Here is a 19,608-nt window from a genome sequence, read left to right as displayed (position 1 = left end):
TCTATTGGTATATAATGTTGATTTCATTTTTAAAAAATTAACAGACCTCTGTGATCAGGAAGCCAGTGGGGACAGCAGGGGTGAAATATACTTTATAACATACAGACAAAAAATGCATATAATCACCTGTTTAAATTAAAAGTGTTCTGTCCAAAAGGTTAGTCAGAAATCAGTCACACAAAACACATGTAGTTTATTAGGGCGGAAAACATACAATGACACATAACAGACAAAACCAACATGATAAGACAAAGACAATTCCGGAATACTACATTCCTCCCCCTTTAAGTTAATTTCACAATGATTTTGACTAGATCATCAACTGTAAATAAAACATATTAAAACTACTTACATATATATCAGTATATGCAATATCTTCAAAATTATAGTTATTATATCGTTAACTTTAACAGTTCAAAAGGTGGGTACACACAACATAAAGGCACAAATCTGTCCCTTCCATTTCAACAGTTTATTTATGGAGTTACGTAGTCGTCCAGATAGGCTGGTTTTTTAACAGAACGAGATGATCTGCGTGGACTGGTTACGCTTGGAGCGCTGGACGATGTTGAAGTACATGTATTGGATAATGGTAAAGTCGTATCGGTCAGGGACTCGCAGTCGGATGCTTTGGATGTAGGACTCTCTTCTATGGTTACTGGGGTATGAGTATAGTCGCTTCCATCAGATTAACCTGAGTATCAAAGCCATTAAACTGGTCTGTCATAAAATTAAAGGTTTTCAAGATGAAGTTAAATGTAAACTCTTATAGGTTACCAGAGTGGCTCAAATGACCTCAAAATTTACATGTTCACTATACAGCCATATTTAAGACCCCCCCCCCCCCCCCCCAAAAAAAAAAATTAAAAAAAATTAAAAAAACAAAACAAAACCAAGGGGCCCATGGCCACATCACTCACCTTACCAACAATACACATAATAAAATCAGCTTTATGGATCTGAACAATATTGTATAATAGATCCTATATAAAAACAAATTCCCCCGCATATTCTTATGTTTATCATTCACCACTTTTGTTACAGTAATATTACATATTGAGCATTGCAGTTCCTCACAAAATAAGACTTAAAAACCTATATTTATATATGGATTATAAACCTACATCGAATTTTGAGCATCTTGTGACATAAAAGAATTCAATGGTTCTGAAGAAGAAGTCAAAATTGTAAAAAGTTTACAGACAGACCGATATACAGACAGACAGACGGATAGACAGACTGTGGGGACAACAGGGATGAAAACGGAATTAATACCCTGGACCAAAATACAGCTGATAATTGTAAAAATATATAACTAAATTAAAGGGAATGCAGACATGAAATATACTTTGTAATAACATACAGATAAAAAATGCATGTATTCACCTGTATGAATACTAGAAATTAATACAGATATCTTTATTGGTATATACTGTTGATTTCATTTTTAAAAAATTAACAGACTTGTGTGACCAGGAAGCCAGTGGGGACAACATAGATTAAAGCAGAATTAATACCCTGGACCAAAATACAGCTGATGATGGTAAAAATATATACATAAATTAAAAGGGAATGCAGACATTAGAGTTACTCATAGATTGTAGACTTGTCCCAATTTTTTTATTATTGAAATTATGAAATATACTTTGTAGAAAAAAATGCATGTATTCACCTGCAAGAATACTAGAAAATCAGATATCTCTATTGGTATAACATACAGATAAAAAATGCATGTATTTACTTGTATGAATACTAGAAAATCAGATATCTTTATTGGTATATAATGTTGATTTCATTTTTTAAAAAAATTAACAGACTTGTGTGACCAGGAAGCCAGTGGGGACAACAAAGATTAAAGCGGAATTAATACCCTTGATTAAAATACCCTGGACCAAAATACAGCTGATGATGGTCAAAATATATACATAAATTAAAAGGGAATGCAGACATTAGAGTTACCCATAGATTGTAGACTTGTCCCAATTTTTGTTATTATTGAAATTATGAGATATACTTTGTAATAAAAAATGCATTTATTCACCTGCAAGAATACTAGAAAGTCAGATATCTCTATTGGTATATAATGTTGATTTCATTTTTAAAAATTAACAGACCTCTGTGATCAGGAAGCCAGTGGGGACAGCAGGGGTGAAATATACTTTATAACATACAGACAAAAAATGCATATAATCACCTGTTTAAATTAAAAGTGTTCTGTCCAAAAGGTTAGTCAGAAATCAGTCACACAAAACACATGTAGTTTATTAGGGCGGAAAACATACAATGACACATAACAGACAAAACCAACATGATAAGACAAAGACAATTCCGGAATACTACATTCCTCCCCCTTTAAGTTAATTTCACAATGATTTTGACTAGATCATCAACTGTAAATAAAACATATTAAAACTACTTACATATATATCAGTATATGCAATATCTTCAAAATTATAGTTATTATATCGTTAACTTTAACAGTTCAAAAGGTGGGTACACACAACATAAAGGCACAAATCTGTCCCTTCCATTTCAACAGTTTATTTATGGAGTTACGTAGTCGTCCAGATAGGCTGGTTTTTTAACAGAACGAGATGATCTGCGTGGACTGGTTACGCTTGGAGCGCTGGACGATGTTGAAGTACATGTATTGGATAATGGTAAAGTCGTATCGGTCAGGGACTCGCAGTCGGATGCTTTGGATGTAGGACTCTCTTCTATGGTTACTGGGGTATGAGTATAGTCGCTTCCATCAGATTAACCTGAGTATCAAAGCCATTAAACTGGTCTGTCATAAAATTAAAGGTTTTCAAGATGAAGTTAAATGTAAACTCTTATAGGTTACCAGAGTGGCTCAAATGACCTCAAAATTTACATGTTCACTATACAGCCATATTTAAGACCCCCCCCCCCCCCCAAAAAAAAAAAAAAATTAAAAAAAATTAAAAAAACAAAACAAAACCAAGGGGCCCATGGCCACATCACTCACCTTACCAACAATACACATAATAAAATCAGCTTTATGGATCTGAACAATATTGTATAATAGATCCTATATAAAAACAAATTCCCCCGCATATTCTTATGTTTATCATTCACCACTTTTGTTACAGTAATATTACATATTGAGCATTGCAGTTCCTCACAAAATAAGACTTAAAAACCTATATTTATATATGGATTATAAACCTACATCGAATTTTGAGCATCTTGTGACATAAAAGAATTCAATGGTTCTGAAGAAGAAGTCAAAATTGTAAAAAGTTTACAGACAGACCGATATACAGACAGACAGACGGATAGACAGACTGTGGGGACAACAGGGATGAAAACGGAATTAATACCCTGGACCAAAATACAGCTGATAATTGTAAAAATATATAACTAAATTAAAGGGAATGCAGACATGAAATATACTTTGTAATAACATACAGATAAAAAATGCATGTATTCACCTGTATGAATACTAGAAATTAATACAGATATCTTTATTGGTATATACTGTTGATTTCATTTTTAAAAAATTAACAGACTTGTGTGACCAGGAAGCCAGTGGGGACAACATAGATTAAAGCAGAATTAATACCCTGGACCAAAATACAGCTGATGATGGTAAAAATATATACATAAATTAAAAGGGAATGCAGACATTAGAGTTACTCATAGATTGTAGACTTGTCCCAATTTTTTTATTATTGAAATTATGAAATATACTTTGTAGAAAAAAATGCATGTATTCACCTGCAAGAATACTAGAAAATCAGATATCTCTATTGGTATAACATACAGATAAAAAATGCATGTATTTACTTGTATGAATACTAGAAAATCAGATATCTTTATTGGTATATAATGTTGATTTCATTTTTTAAAAAAATTAACAGACTTGTGTGACCAGGAAGCCAGTGGGGACAACAAAGATTAAAGCGGAATTAATACCCTTGATTAAAATACCCTGGACCAAAATACAGCTGATGATGGTCAAAATATATACATAAATTAAAAGGGAATGCAGACATTAGAGTTACCCATAGATTGTAGACTTGTCCCAATTTTTGTTATTATTGAAATTATGAGATATACTTTGTAATAAAAAATGCATTTATTCACCTGCAAGAATACTAGAAAGTCAGATATCTCTATTGGTATATAATGTTGATTTCATTTTTAAAAAATTAACAGACCTCTGTGATCAGGAAGCCAGTGGGGACAGCAGGGGTGAAATATACTTTATAACATACAGACAAAAAATGCATATAATCACCTGTTTAAATTAAAAGTGTTCTGTCCAAAAGGTTAGTCAGAAATCAGTCACACAAAACACATGTAGTTTATTAGGGCGGAAAACATACAATGACACATAACAGACAAAACCAACATGATAAGACAAAGACAATTCCGGAATACTACATTCCTCCCCCTTTAAGTTAATTTCACAATGATTTTGACTAGATCATCAACTGTAAATAAAACATATTAAAACTACTTACATATATATCAGTATATGCAATATCTTCAAAATTATAGTTATTATATCGTTAACTTTAACAGTTCAAAAGGTGGGTACACACAACATAAAGGCACAAATCTGTCCCTTCCATTTCAACAGTTTATTTATGGAGTTACGTAGTCGTCCAGATAGGCTGGTTTTTTAACAGAACGAGATGATCTGCGTGGACTGGTTACGCTTGGAGCGCTGGACGATGTTGAAGTACATGTATTGGATAATGGTAAAGTCGTATCGGTCAGGGACTCGCAGTCGGATGCTTTGGATGTAGGACTCTCTTCTATGGTTACTGGGGTATGAGTATAGTCGCTTCCATCAGATTAACCTGAGTATCAAAGCCATTAAACTGGTCTGTCATAAAATTAAAGGTTTTCAAGATGAAGTTAAATGTAAACTCTTATAGGTTACCAGAGTGGCTCAAATGACCTCAAAATTTACATGTTCACTATACAGCCATATTTAAGACCCCCCCCCCCCCCCAAAAAAAAAAAAAAATTAAAAAAAATTAAAAAAACAAAACAAAACCAAGGGGCCCATGGCCACATCACTCACCTTACCAACAATACACATAATAAAATCAGCTTTATGGATCTGAACAATATTGTATAATAGATCCTATATAAAACAAATTCCCCCGCATATTCTTATGTTTATCATTCACCACTTTTGTTACAGTAATATTACATATTGAGCATTGCAGTTCCTCACAAAATAAGACTTAAAAACCTATATTTATATATGGATTATAAACCTACATCGAATTTTGAGCATCTTGTGACATAAAAGAATTCAATGGTTCTGAAGAAGAAGTCAAAATTGTAAAAAGTTTACAGACAGACCGATATACAGACAGACAGACGGATAGACAGACTGTGGGGACAACAGGGATGAAAACGGAATTAATACCCTGGACCAAAATACAGCTGATAATTGTAAAAATATATAACTAAATTAAAGGGAATGCAGACATGAAATATACTTTGTAATAACATACAGATAAAAAATGCATGTATTCACCTGTATGAATACTAGAAATTAATACAGATATCTTTATTGGTATATACTGTTGATTTCATTTTTAAAAAATTAACAGACTTGTGTGACCAGGAAGCCAGTGGGGACAACATAGATTAAAGCAGAATTAATACCCTGGACCAAAATACAGCTGATGATGGTAAAAATATATACATAAATTAAAAGGGAATGCAGACATTAGAGTTACTCATAGATTGTAGACTTGTCCCAATTTTTTTATTATTGAAATTATGAAATATACTTTGTAGAAAAAAATGCATGTATTCACCTGCAAGAATACTAGAAAATCAGATATCTCTATTGGTATAACATACAGATAAAAAATGCATATATTTACTTGTATGAATACTAGAAAATCAGATATCTTTATTGGTATATAATGTTGATTTCATTTTTTAAAAAAATTAACAGACTTGTGTGACCAGGAAGCCAGTGGGGACAACAAAGATTAAAGCGGAATTAATACCCTTGATTAAAATACCCTGGACCAAAATACAGCTGATGATGGTCAAAATATATACATAAATTAAAAGGGAATGCAGACATTAGAGTTACCCATAGATTGTAGACTTGTCCCAATTTTTGTTATTATTGAAATTATGAAATATACTTTGTAATAAAAAATGCATTTATTCACCTGCAAGAATACTAGAAAGTCAGATATCTCTATTGGTATATAATGTTGATTTCATTTTTAAAAAATTAACAGACCTCTGTGATCAGGAAGCCAGTGGGGACAGCAGGGGTGAAATATACTTTATAACATACAGACAAAAAATGCATATAATCACCTGTTTAAATTAAAAGTGTTCTGTCCAAAAGGTTAGTCAGAAATCAGTCACACAAAACACATGTAGTTTATTAGGGCGGAAAACATACAATGACACATAACAGACAAAACCAACATGATAAGACAAAGACAATTCCGGAATACTACATTCCTCCCCCTTTAAGTTAATTTCACAATGATTTTGACTAGATCATCAACTGTAAATAAAACATATTAAAACTACTTACATATATATCAGTATATGCAATATCTTCAAAATTATAGTTATTATATCGTTAACTTTAACAGTTCAAAAGGTGGGTACACACAACATAAAGGCACAAATCTGTCCCTTCCATTTCAACAGTTTATTTATGGAGTTACGTAGTCGTCCAGATAGGCTGGTTTTTTAACAGAACGAGATGATCTGCGTGGACTGGTTACGCTTGGAGCGCTGGACGATGTTGAAGTACATGTATTGGATAATGGTAAAGTCGTATCGGTCAGGGACTCGCAGTCGGATGCTTTGGATGTAGGACTCTCTTCTATGGTTACTGGGGTATGAGTATAGTCGCTTCCATCAGATTAACCTGAGTATCAAAGCCATTAAACTGGTCTGTCATAAAATTAAAGGTTTTCAAGATGAAGTTAAATGTAAACTCTTATAGGTTACCAGAGTGGCTCAAATGACCTCAAAATTTACATGTTCACTATACAGCCATATTTAAGACCCCCCCCCCCCCCCAAAAAAAAAAAAAAAATTAAAAAAAATTAAAAAAACAAAACAAAACCAAGGGGCCCATGGCCACATCACTCACCTTACCAACAATACACATAATAAAATCAGCTTTATGGATCTGAACAATATTGTATAATAGATCCTATATAAAAACAAATTCCCCCGCATATTCTTATGTTTATCATTCACCACTTTTGTTACAGTAATATTACATATTGAGCATTGCAGTTCCTCACAAAATAAGACTTAAAAACCTATATTTATATATGGATTATAAACCTACATCGAATTTTGAGCATCTTGTGACATAAAAGAATTCAATGGTTCTGAAGAAGAAGTCAAAATTGTAAAAAGTTTACAGACAGACCGATATACAGACAGACAGACGGATAGACAGACTGTGGGGACAACAGGGATGAAAACGGAATTAATACCCTGGACCAAAATACAGCTGATAATTGTAAAAATATATAACTAAATTAAAGGGAATGCAGACATGAAATATACTTTGTAATAACATACAGATAAAAAATGCATGTATTCACCTGTATGAATACTAGAAATTAATACAGATATCTTTATTGGTATATACTGTTGATTTCATTTTTAAAAAATTAACAGACTTGTGTGACCAGGAAGCCAGTGGGGACAACATAGATTAAAGCAGAATTAATACCCTGGACCAAAATACAGCTGATGATGGTAAAAATATATACATAAATTAAAAGGGAATGCAGACATTAGAGTTACTCATAGATTGTAGACTTGTCCCAATTTTTTTATTATTGAAATTATGAAATATACTTTGTAGAAAAAAAATGCATGTATTCACCTGCAAGAATACTAGAAAATCAGATATCTCTATTGGTATAACATACAGATAAAAAATGCATATATTTACTTGTATGAATACTAGAAAATCAGATATCTTTATTGGTATATAATGTTGATTTCATTTTTTAAAAAAATTAACAGACTTGTGTGACCAGGAAGCCAGTGGGGACAACAAAGATTAAAGCGGAATTAATACCCTTGATTAAAATACCCTGGACCAAAATACAGCTGATGATGGTCAAAATATATACATAAATTAAAAGGGAATGCAGACATTAGAGTTACCCATAGATTGTAGACTTGTCCCAATTTTTGTTATTATTGAAATTATGAGATATACTTTGTAATAAAAAATGCATTTATTCACCTGCAAGAATACTAGAAAGTCAGATATCTCTATTGGTATATAATGTTGATTTCATTTTTAAAAAATTAACAGACCTCTGTGATCAGGAAGCCAGTGGGGACAGCAGGGGTGAAATATACTTTATAACATACAGACAAAAAATGCATATAATCACCTGTTTAAATTAAAAGTGTTCTGTCCAAAAGGTTAGTCAGAAATCAGTCACACAAAACACATGTAGTTTATTAGGGCGGAAAACATACAATGACACATAACAGACAAAACCAACATGATAAGACAAAGACAATTCCGGAATACTACATTCCTCCCCCTTTAAGTTAATTTCACAATGATTTTGACTAGATCATCAACTGTAAATAAAACATATTAAAACTACTTACATATATATCAGTATATGCAATATCTTCAAAATTATAGTTATTATATCGTTAACTTTAACAGTTCAAAAGGTGGGTACACACAACATAAAGGCACAAATCTGTCCCTTCCATTTCAACAGTTTATTTATGGAGTTACGTAGTCGTCCAGATAGGCTGGTTTTTTAACAGAACGAGATGATCTGCGTGGACTGGTTACGCTTGGAGCGCTGGACGATGTTGAAGTACATGTATTGGATAATGGTAAAGTCGTATCGGTCAGGGACTCGCAGTCGGATGCTTTGGATGTAGGACTCTCTTCTATGGTTACTGGGGTATGAGTATAGTCGCTTCCATCAGATTAACCTGAGTATCAAAGCCATTAAACTGGTCTGTCATAAAATTAAAGGTTTTCAAGATGAAGTTAAATGTAAACTCTTATAGGTTACCAGAGTGGCTCAAATGACCTCAAAATTTACATGTTCACTATACAGCCATATTTAAGACCCCCCCCCCCCCCCAAAAAAAAAAAAAAAATTAAAAAAAATTAAAAAAACAAAACAAAACCAAGGGGCCCATGGCCACATCACTCACCTTACCAACAATACACATAATAAAATCAGCTTTATGGATCTGAACAATATTGTATAATAGATCCTATATAAAAACAAATTCCCCCGCATATTCTTATGTTTATCATTCACCACTTTTGTTACAGTAATATTACATATTGAGCATTGCAGTTCCTCACAAAATAAGACTTAAAAACCTATATTTATATATGGATTATAAACCTACATCGAATTTTGAGCATCTTGTGACATAAAAGAATTCAATGGTTCTGAAGAAGAAGTCAAAATTGTAAAAAGTTTACAGACAGACCGATATACAGACAGACAGACGGATAGACAGACTGTGGGGACAACAGGGATGAAAACGGAATTAATACCCTGGACCAAAATACAGCTGATAATTGTAAAAATATATAACTAAATTAAAGGGAATGCAGACATGAAATATACTTTGTAATAACATACAGATAAAAAATGCATGTATTCACCTGTATGAATACTAGAAATTAATACAGATATCTTTATTGGTATATACTGTTGATTTCATTTTTAAAAAATTAACAGACTTGTGTGACCAGGAAGCCAGTGGGGACAACATAGATTAAAGCAGAATTAATACCCTGGACCAAAATACAGCTGATGATGGTAAAAATATATACATAAATTAAAAGGGAATGCAGACATTAGAGTTACTCATAGATTGTAGACTTGTCCCAATTTTTTTATTATTGAAATTATGAAATATACTTTGTAGAAAAAAATGCATGTATTCACCTGCAAGAATACTAGAAAATCAGATATCTCTATTGGTATAACATACAGATAAAAAATGCATATATTTACTTGTATGAATACTAGAAAATCAGATATCTTTATTGGTATATAATGTTGATTTCATTTTTTAAAAAAATTAACAGACTTGTGTGACCAGGAAGCCAGTGGGGACAACAAAGATTAAAGCGGAATTAATACCCTTGATTAAAATACCCTGGACCAAAATACAGCTGATGATGGTCAAAATATATACATAAATTAAAAGGGAATGCAGACATTAGAGTTACCCATAGATTGTAGACTTGTCCCAATTTTTGTTATTATTGAAATTATGAAATATACTTTGTAATAAAAAATGCATTTATTCACCTGCAAGAATACTAGAAAGTCAGATATCTCTATTGGTATATAATGTTGATTTCATTTTTAAAAAATTAACAGACCTCTGTGATCAGGAAGCCAGTGGGGACAGCAGGGGTGAAATATACTTTATAACATACAGACAAAAAATGCATATAATCACCTGTTTAAATTAAAAGTGTTCTGTCCAAAAGGTTAGTCAGAAATCAGTCACACAAAACACATGTAGTTTATTAGGGCGGAAAACATACAATGACACATAACAGACAAAACCAACATGATAAGACAAAGACAATTCCGGAATACTACATTCCTCCCCCTTTAAGTTAATTTCACAATGATTTTGACTAGATCATCAACTGTAAATAAAACATATTAAAACTACTTACATATATATCAGTATATGCAATATCTTCAAAATTATAGTTATTATATCGTTAACTTTAACAGTTCAAAAGGTGGGTACACACAACATAAAGGCACAAATCTGTCCCTTCCATTTCAACAGTTTATTTATGGAGTTACGTAGTCGTCCAGATAGGCTGGTTTTTTAACAGAACGAGATGATCTGCGTGGACTGGTTACGCTTGGAGCGCTGGACGATGTTGAAGTACATGTATTGGATAATGGTAAAGTCGTATCGGTCAGGGACTCGCAGTCGGATGCTTTGGATGTAGGACTCTCTTCTATGGTTACTGGGGTATGAGTATAGTCGCTTCCATCAGATTAACCTGAGTATCAAAGCCATTAAACTGGTCTGTCATAAAATTAAAGGTTTTCAAGATGAAGTTAAATGTAAACTCTTATAGGTTACCAGAGTGGCTCAAATGACCTCAAAATTTACATGTTCACTATACAGCCATATTTAAGACCCCCCCCCCCCCCCCAAAAAAAAAAAAAAAATTAAAAAAAATTAAAAAAACAAAACAAAACCAAGGGGCCCATGGCCACATCACTCACCTTACCAACAATACACATAATAAAATCAGCTTTATGGATCTGAACAATATTGTATAATAGATCCTATATAAAAACAAATTCCCCCGCATATTCTTATGTTTATCATTCACCACTTTTGTTACAGTAATATTACATATTGAGCATTGCAGTTCCTCACAAAATAAGACTTAAAAACCTATATTTATATATGGATTATAAACCTACATCGAATTTTGAGCATCTTGTGACATAAAAGAATTCAATGGTTCTGAAGAAGAAGTCAAAATTGTAAAAAGTTTACAGACAGACCGATATACAGACAGACAGACGGATAGACAGACTGTGGGGACAACAGGGATGAAAACGGAATTAATACCCTGGACCAAAATACAGCTGATAATTGTAAAAATATATAACTAAATTAAAGGGAATGCAGACATGAAATATACTTTGTAATAACATACAGATAAAAAATGCATGTATTCACCTGTATGAATACTAGAAATTAATACAGATATCTTTATTGGTATATACTGTTGATTTCATTTTTAAAAAATTAACAGACTTGTGTGACCAGGAAGCCAGTGGGGACAACATAGATTAAAGCAGAATTAATACCCTGGACCAAAATACAGCTGATGATGGTAAAAATATATACATAAATTAAAAGGGAATGCAGACATTAGAGTTACTCATAGATTGTAGACTTGTCCCAATTTTTTTATTATTGAAATTATGAAATATACTTTGTAGAAAAAAAATGCATGTATTCACCTGCAAGAATACTAGAAAATCAGATATCTCTATTGGTATAACATACAGATAAAAAATGCATATATTTACTTGTATGAATACTAGAAAATCAGATATCTTTATTGGTATATAATGTTGATTTCATTTTTTAAAAAAATTAACAGACTTGTGTGACCAGGAAGCCAGTGGGGACAACAAAGATTAAAGCGGAATTAATACCCTTGATTAAAATACCCTGGACCAAAATACAGCTGATGATGGTCAAAATATATACATAAATTAAAAGGGAATGCAGACATTAGAGTTACCCATAGATTGTAGACTTGTCCCAATTTTTGTTATTATTGAAATTATGAGATATACTTTGTAATAAAAAATGCATTTATTCACCTGCAAGAATACTAGAAAGTCAGATATCTCTATTGGTATATAATGTTGATTTCATTTTTAAAAAATTAACAGACCTCTGTGATCAGGAAGCCAGTGGGGACAGCAGGGGTGAAATATACTTTATAACATACAGACAAAAAATGCATATAATCACCTGTTTAAATTAAAAGTGTTCTGTCCAAAAGGTTAGTCAGAAATCAGTCACACAAAACACATGTAGTTTATTAGGGCGGAAAACATACAATGACACATAACAGACAAAACCAACATGATAAGACAAAGACAATTCCGGAATACTACATTCCTCCCCCTTTAAGTTAATTTCACAATGATTTTGACTAGATCATCAACTGTAAATAAAACATATTAAAACTACTTACATATATATCAGTATATGCAATATCTTCAAAATTATAGTTATTATATCGTTAACTTTAACAGTTCAAAAGGTGGGTACACACAACATAAAGGCACAAATCTGTCCCTTCCATTTCAACAGTTTATTTATGGAGTTACGTAGTCGTCCAGATAGGCTGGTTTTTTAACAGAACGAGATGATCTGCGTGGACTGGTTACGCTTGGAGCGCTGGACGATGTTGAAGTACATGTATTGGATAATGGTAAAGTCGTATCGGTCAGGGACTCGCAGTCGGATGCTTTGGATGTAGGACTCTCTTCTATGGTTACTGGGGTATGAGTATAGTCGCTTCCATCAGGATTGTCCAGTTCCATAGATGGTTTAAAATGTCGCTGCTTGATATGATCGACATGTCTGCGTGCGATTCCTCCGTCTGGTAGTGCGACTCTGTATGATACTGGTCCTGTCTTTTGTGTTATTTCCCCACATTTCCACTGTCCACTTGGAAAACTTTTCACAATAACGGCATCTCCTTCCATAAAGGTTCGTCCTTTTGCATGTGCATCATGGTAGTGCTTGAATTTCTTCTGTCTATTTTCTACTCGTTCTCGAATTTCAGGTTTGACGAAGTCTAGCTTTGTTCGTAATTTCCTATTCATGAGGGGTTCTGCTGGAGTTACACCAGTCGTAGTATGTGGAGTTGTTCGGTAGTTTAACAAAAACCTTTGCAACTTGGTCATCAATGATCCAGGGCCTTTATCCATCTTCTTCATCCCTTCCTTAAAAATTCGAACAGCCCGCTCAGCCAACCCATTGGATGCGGGGTGGTATGGTGAGGTCTTCACATGTAGAATACCATTCTCCGATGTAAAACAGGAAAATTCATGACTTGTAAAACAGGTCACATTGTCCGTAACAAGTACATCAGGGATTCCATGTGTTGCAAATGCCTGTCTGAATTTTTCGATGGTCACTTCAGATGTAGAAGTAGAAAACTTATAGACCTCAATCCACTTGCTATAAGCATCAATTAGGATCAAAAACATGGATCCCATAAAAGGTCCTGCATAATCTGCATGTACTCTAGACCAGGGGCGATCTGGCCATTCCCAGGGATGCAAGGGCACCACTGCCGGCATGGCGCTTTGTGCCTGGCAATCTTCACATCCTCGTACTTTGGTCTCAATAGCTTCATCAATTCCTGGCCACCACAAGTAGCTCCTTGCCAGGTTTTTCATCCTGACTATTCCAGGATGTCCTTCATGCAACAAATCCAATAATTTTTCTCTTCCTGGTTCTGGGATCACCACACGACTTCCCCATAGAATACACCCTTCATGAGCACTTAGTTCGTTTCGCCTGCTAAAATAAGGACGAAGTTCCTCATCCTTATTTTTCTCTTTCCATCCATTCTTTATACAAAAGGTTACTTGACGCAGGAGTGGGTCCAACTGTGTCCATTCTTCAATTTCTTCTGCATGTACTGGTGTACTGTTTAAGTGTTCAATGAGTAAAATAGTCTCCCCCGGTACAGGTACATCCACACTCTCCTTGAGTGGAAGACGACTCAAACAATCTGCATTACCATTCTTCTTACCCTCCTTGTACAATATTTCATACTCGTATCCGGCCAGGATCAGAACCCATCTCTGAATTCGAGCGGCAGCCATGGTTGGAATGGCTCGGTCAGGTTTAAACAGGCCCAATAATGGTTTGTGGTCAGTATAGATAACAAAATGATAACCATACAGGTACTGATGAAGTTTTTTCACTCCGAATATAATTGCAAGTCCCTCCTTTTCCAACTGAGAGTAGTTCTTTTCTGCTGGTGCCAGGGTTCGTGACACATAAGCTATTGGCTTCTCTCCATCTTCTGTAATGTGTGACAACACAACACCCAACCAAGTTGGCGAGGCATCACAGGACATGACAAGCTTCTTGGCTGAATCAAAATGAACTAGTATAGATGAAGATCTCAAAAGGTTTTTTGACTCCTGCATTGCGTTTGACTGTTTAGGACCCCAAGACCATGCAACATCTTTTCCTAAGAGTTCATGTAATGGTGCTAATACAGTTGACAGATTTGGGAAGTAGCAACCATAGTAGTTAAGCATTCCAAGAAAAGCCTGTAATTCTTTAACGTTATTTGGTTCAGGTAAGTTCTTGATCGCTTGCACCTTGTCTTCAGTTGGCTGTCTTCCATGCTTATTTATGCGATGTCCAAGGTATGTAACTTCATCTGCCAAGAAAACACACTTCTCTCTTTTCAGTCGAACTCCCGCTGCTTCCAACTTCTTTAACACTTCCGCAAGATTTTGTAAATGTTCACCACGGGTTTTTCCTGTCACAAGTATATCATCTAATCGAACAATAACACTGGATATGCCCTGGAGCAGGTTTTCAATAGTTCTCTGAAATATGCCAGGAGCAGATGAGATTCCGAAAGGTAGACGATTATACTGAAAAAGCCCCTTATGTGTGTTGATAGTGGTGTATTTCTTTGATTCCTCATCTAACTCTAACTGCTGATAGGCTTGACTCAGGTCGAGTTTGGAAAAATGTTCGCCACCCCCTAATATTGCAAATAGATCCTCCGTTTTTGGAATAGGATAGTTGTCCAGCTTCGAAACTCTATTCACTATGACTTTATAATCACCGCAAATACGTACGGTCTTGTCGCTCTTTACTATTGGTACGATAGGCGTTGCCCACTCTGAAAACTCTACAGGTGTAACAGTTCCTTCACGAACTAATCTGTCCAACTCATGTTCAATTTTCTCTTTCAAGGCAAAAGGTGGTGAACGACTTTTAAAGTATCTCGGTTTTTCCTGAGAGTCAACATATATTTTTGCTTTCACTCCTTGGACTGTCCCCAATTCTTTCTTGAACACAACTTCATATTTTTTCAGAATCTGTTCCACATCAGACTGTACTTCTGTTTTAATCTGAAATACTTCATCCCAGCACAGTTTAATGACATCAAGCCAATCACGGCCAAGTAAACACGGTGTCTTCCCTTTTACCACTTCTGCTTTCAGATCATACTGTTTATCTTTGTAATTCACAATCAACTGTACGGTTCCTAGGATGGGAATAAGTTCCCCAGTGTAAGTACGCAATTTTGTGCATGAAGGTTCTAAGTTCAACCAAGAGTCAGATTTACATAAAGTCTTGTATACTTCTTCACTGATCACGGTCTTACTTGCTCCCGTATCCAACTCCATAGACTGATCTACTCCATTCAATGCTAAAAACACACGATATGGTGGCTGCTTGCCCGGCTCCATCATGTGATACAAGGTATACTCAGTGGGGTCTTCTTCTTCATCAGGTGTATCACATACATTGTGCACATTTTCTCTTCTGAACTGATCCCTTGGTTTGTTACTCCAAAAATTGCCTCTCGAGTTTCCTCTTCCTTTTCCCCGATTAGCGACTTGGTCGGCCTTCTTTTTCCTACACTCTGCGGCAAAGTGTCCAAACAAGTGACAATAATAACACTTTATGCTACTTTTGTCTTTTTGTGGTTTTTCACCATCACTCACTTTGTTTACAGTTTCAGCATATGGAGTTCCATTCTGTAGATCAAGTTTCCATTGATATTGCAGTTTCATATGCTTTCTTTAAAGTCAAATCCTTCTCCGCTAGCAGGCGTCTCTGTATCTTATCGTCCATGATCCCGCAAACCAGACGGTCCCTAATCATCACTTCAATAGCAGCACCAAAATTGCAATGTTCCGTTAAATGACGTAATTCGGCCACAAACGAGGCCACAGACTCTCCTGGTCTGCGAAAACGATTATGGAATTTGAATCTTTGGACTATTTCCGAGGGTTTGGGTGCATAATGATCTTGCACTAATTTTACAAGTTCATCAAAAGTTTTCGTACCTGGTTTATTTGGTGCTTATAGGTCACTCATCAGCTTATATATTTTACTGCCACACACACTGAGCAAAATAGACCGCCTCTTTTTTTTATCCGCCTCTTCGGTGTCACCGATTCCATTTGCTATGAAATAATGTCCCAGACGCTCACAGTAATGTTCCCATGTCTCTTTGCCCTCCTCGAAAGAATCTATTTTCCCGAAAACTGCTGTCATCTTGACGCTTTAATCCTCGTCGCCACTGTTCTGTCCAAAAATTAGTCAGAAATCAGTCACACAAAACACATGTAGTTTATTAGGGCGGAAAACATACAATGACACATACCAGACAAAACCAACATGATAAGACAAAGACAATTCCTGAATACTACACTTACCATTATACATTCATCACCACTCTATTTATCGAGAATATCATGGATCGAAGAAAAATGAAAAAGACAGGAAGGATGGGGTGGTGTTATCTATAAACCAGATACCCACCCTTACCGTTCGTTGCAGACAGTGCTGCGAAACAAAAACTTGCAGTTGCGTGTGCTACACATGCAAGCAAATAGCATGCAGCAAGACCTGCTTCAACAACTTACAGGGCAGCAAGTGCCATCTCTGTCGGAGGGCAGCTTACAATGGTAAATCGCCTTGAATAATTAATTGATGAACAATGACGTGGATAAACAAAAAAATCTTAAAGAATACAAAAATGTATATTTTCTTTCAGATGCTGCTTCATCTTCTTAAATAAAACTTCTTTAAACGAGAAATATGGGGGAGGGGGGGGGGGTGTAGTGACTTAATGTGAAAACGTTTCCCTGATTGATGGAGGTGTCTATATGTGTGTATTTCTTTTAATTCCTTAATGTACTGTATTTAACATGCGTTTGGTCATAGTAGAGTTTCATTATCTAATACCATTTTAAATATTGTTCAGGTTCAGACTTCCCCAAATATGTCTCGTGTATTAAAGCCTCTTCATTAAACATATACACACATGACATAACACCCCTATACACGTGCAGCTGCCCCGCCAGACGGGGACAGTTTTCAGGAAAGATCAAAGGAGGCGCTGGCTCCTGGGCGACTCGACTTTAAGAAAGGGGCGAGGGGGTGGATTTTACGAAACCGCAAAGTTTGTATCTTTAATAAATAAAATAATATAAATTGTTTTTTCGTAAGAATTATTTCAATTTAACGATTATATTTTAATAATCTACTTGGTTTTAATACATATTTTCAAACCTGTGTGTCTCTGTACCCATATAGATACTTCTACTGGCCAGTGAGAAGTTCCATTTTAATGATTAGGGGTGGTTAGAATCAATTCAAATTTATTAATAAACAAAATTATACACTTAAGTTCCATTCCACCCCTAAAGGAAATGTGTAATTATCTATTATATAAGAGATGGAGGAAAAAATTCGACCATCTTATTTCTAAACTTGTCAGGAAATATATCATCAAGAAGTTTAATTAAATCGATGTTATTAAAATAATTAAAAGTAAATAAAATTGAAATTTATGTTTTTGTTGTTGTTTTTTTGTTGTTTTTTTTTCCAGAACGGCCAGCACAGCAGTGAAGTCACATACATTACGACGACCACCCTCAGGACCATGGGAATGACAGCCATTTCGTTCAGTAAGTTTTGAATTAAAAATGAATAATGGATTATTTTAATTACTATTGAAGTTGTTTCAAAAGCCACCCTTTTATTTAGACAAACCTTTGATGTATGTTATCCTGGGAGGGACGGGTGTGGTGGTCTTGATTTTATCGGTGATGATTGTTTTTGCGATCAAGAGAAGGTGTCTGAGGAGACGGGTGGACATCGAGATCGAGTCCCTGTCACCCGCCGAGTTTGACGCAGTTGTCATGAGGGAATTTAAAAATGATTAACTTTTTTTAAGTGATAATTTTGACGCTATGTGTGAGGAGAAGAGTCCACGATGTACCTATTCAAGTTTGACCCCCCACACCCCCACCAGTCATGCCAGCTCCTCAACCAAGACCACTCCGCCGTCGACAAGGCAGAGGCGCCCACCCAACAGACTGACTGATTGATTTCTCCAACCTCCTTTTGTAATGATATAAACTTTTTAACATATTGACTTTTCTGAAGTTCTTTATGTATTTAATAAACGAAATATAAATATAAAAAAAGATCTAATTTTACAAGACTAAGAGTTTTCTAAGCTAGATATATTTTGCATAAAAATGCTGGGTATTACCATTCGACACATGTAAAACGATGAAAATGCGATATCTACAATATCATATAAGTGATTTTTTTTAGAGATATATTAAATTTATTTTGTTATTTTAGACTAACGATGTTTGGTTAGATGCCATGCCGATTATAATTCACTAAACCCCGAGAGCCCCTATGTTTATACTGGTATGTATGATTCATTACATTTTTATCTCTACAATGAAATAACAAAACAACATGTAAAATATTGATTCAGTAACATTGTGTAAGTTACAAATGTGCATTCAAAGAAATAACTGAAATAAACTATTTTAAAGAATTTATACGTATACATTTTCTATAGGTAAGAAGGAGAATAGAATTTACAGAGACGGAGGAAGGTGGCGAGGTGAGCACTCCATTTGATTAACCGGCACGGATGCAGGCGCCTGCAGGCACGATAAATATATTTTAAAATTCATGAACAAAGATATAGAAATCAAATCTATATAGTAGCATACCTTGCATGTCTGCTGGTGTCGTTGCCATTTTTTTCTCTTCAAAATATTCGACGCTGCAGTTTTCAAATTTAAATAATTTATCTCTGTGCTCATTGTAGACATGTGCGGTGCGATGAGATAAACACTTCAACATTTAGTCGCAGTACAAACATTTGAATTTGGCTTTGCACACCCTTACGTGACGATCATAGTTGTCTTTTCGATTTAGAACTTATCACAAATATTGCATCGAAAACTTTCTGATTTTTCATGTTCGTCTCTATTA

General features: G+C 34.7%; 1 long non-coding RNA gene across 1 annotated transcript; it reads left to right on the top strand.

Annotated features, from left to right (window-relative positions):
* The first annotated feature begins 17,461 nt into the window (after nucleotides 1-17,461).
* LOC136273955 (uncharacterized) lies at nucleotides 17,462-19,032 on the top strand. The gene is made up of 3 exons (XR_010712191.1): nucleotides 17,462-18,272; nucleotides 18,542-18,713; nucleotides 18,958-19,032. It is a non-coding gene; the product is annotated as an uncharacterized lncRNA (long non-coding RNA).
* Nucleotides 19,033-19,608: the final 576 nt, after the last annotated feature.

This window comes from Magallana gigas, chromosome 1 (assembly GCF_963853765.1).
Source record: "Magallana gigas chromosome 1, xbMagGiga1.1, whole genome shotgun sequence".
NCBI classification, from domain to species: domain Eukaryota; kingdom Metazoa; phylum Mollusca; class Bivalvia; order Ostreida; family Ostreidae; genus Magallana; species Magallana gigas.
This window is presented reverse-complemented; position numbering and strand designations above follow the sequence as displayed.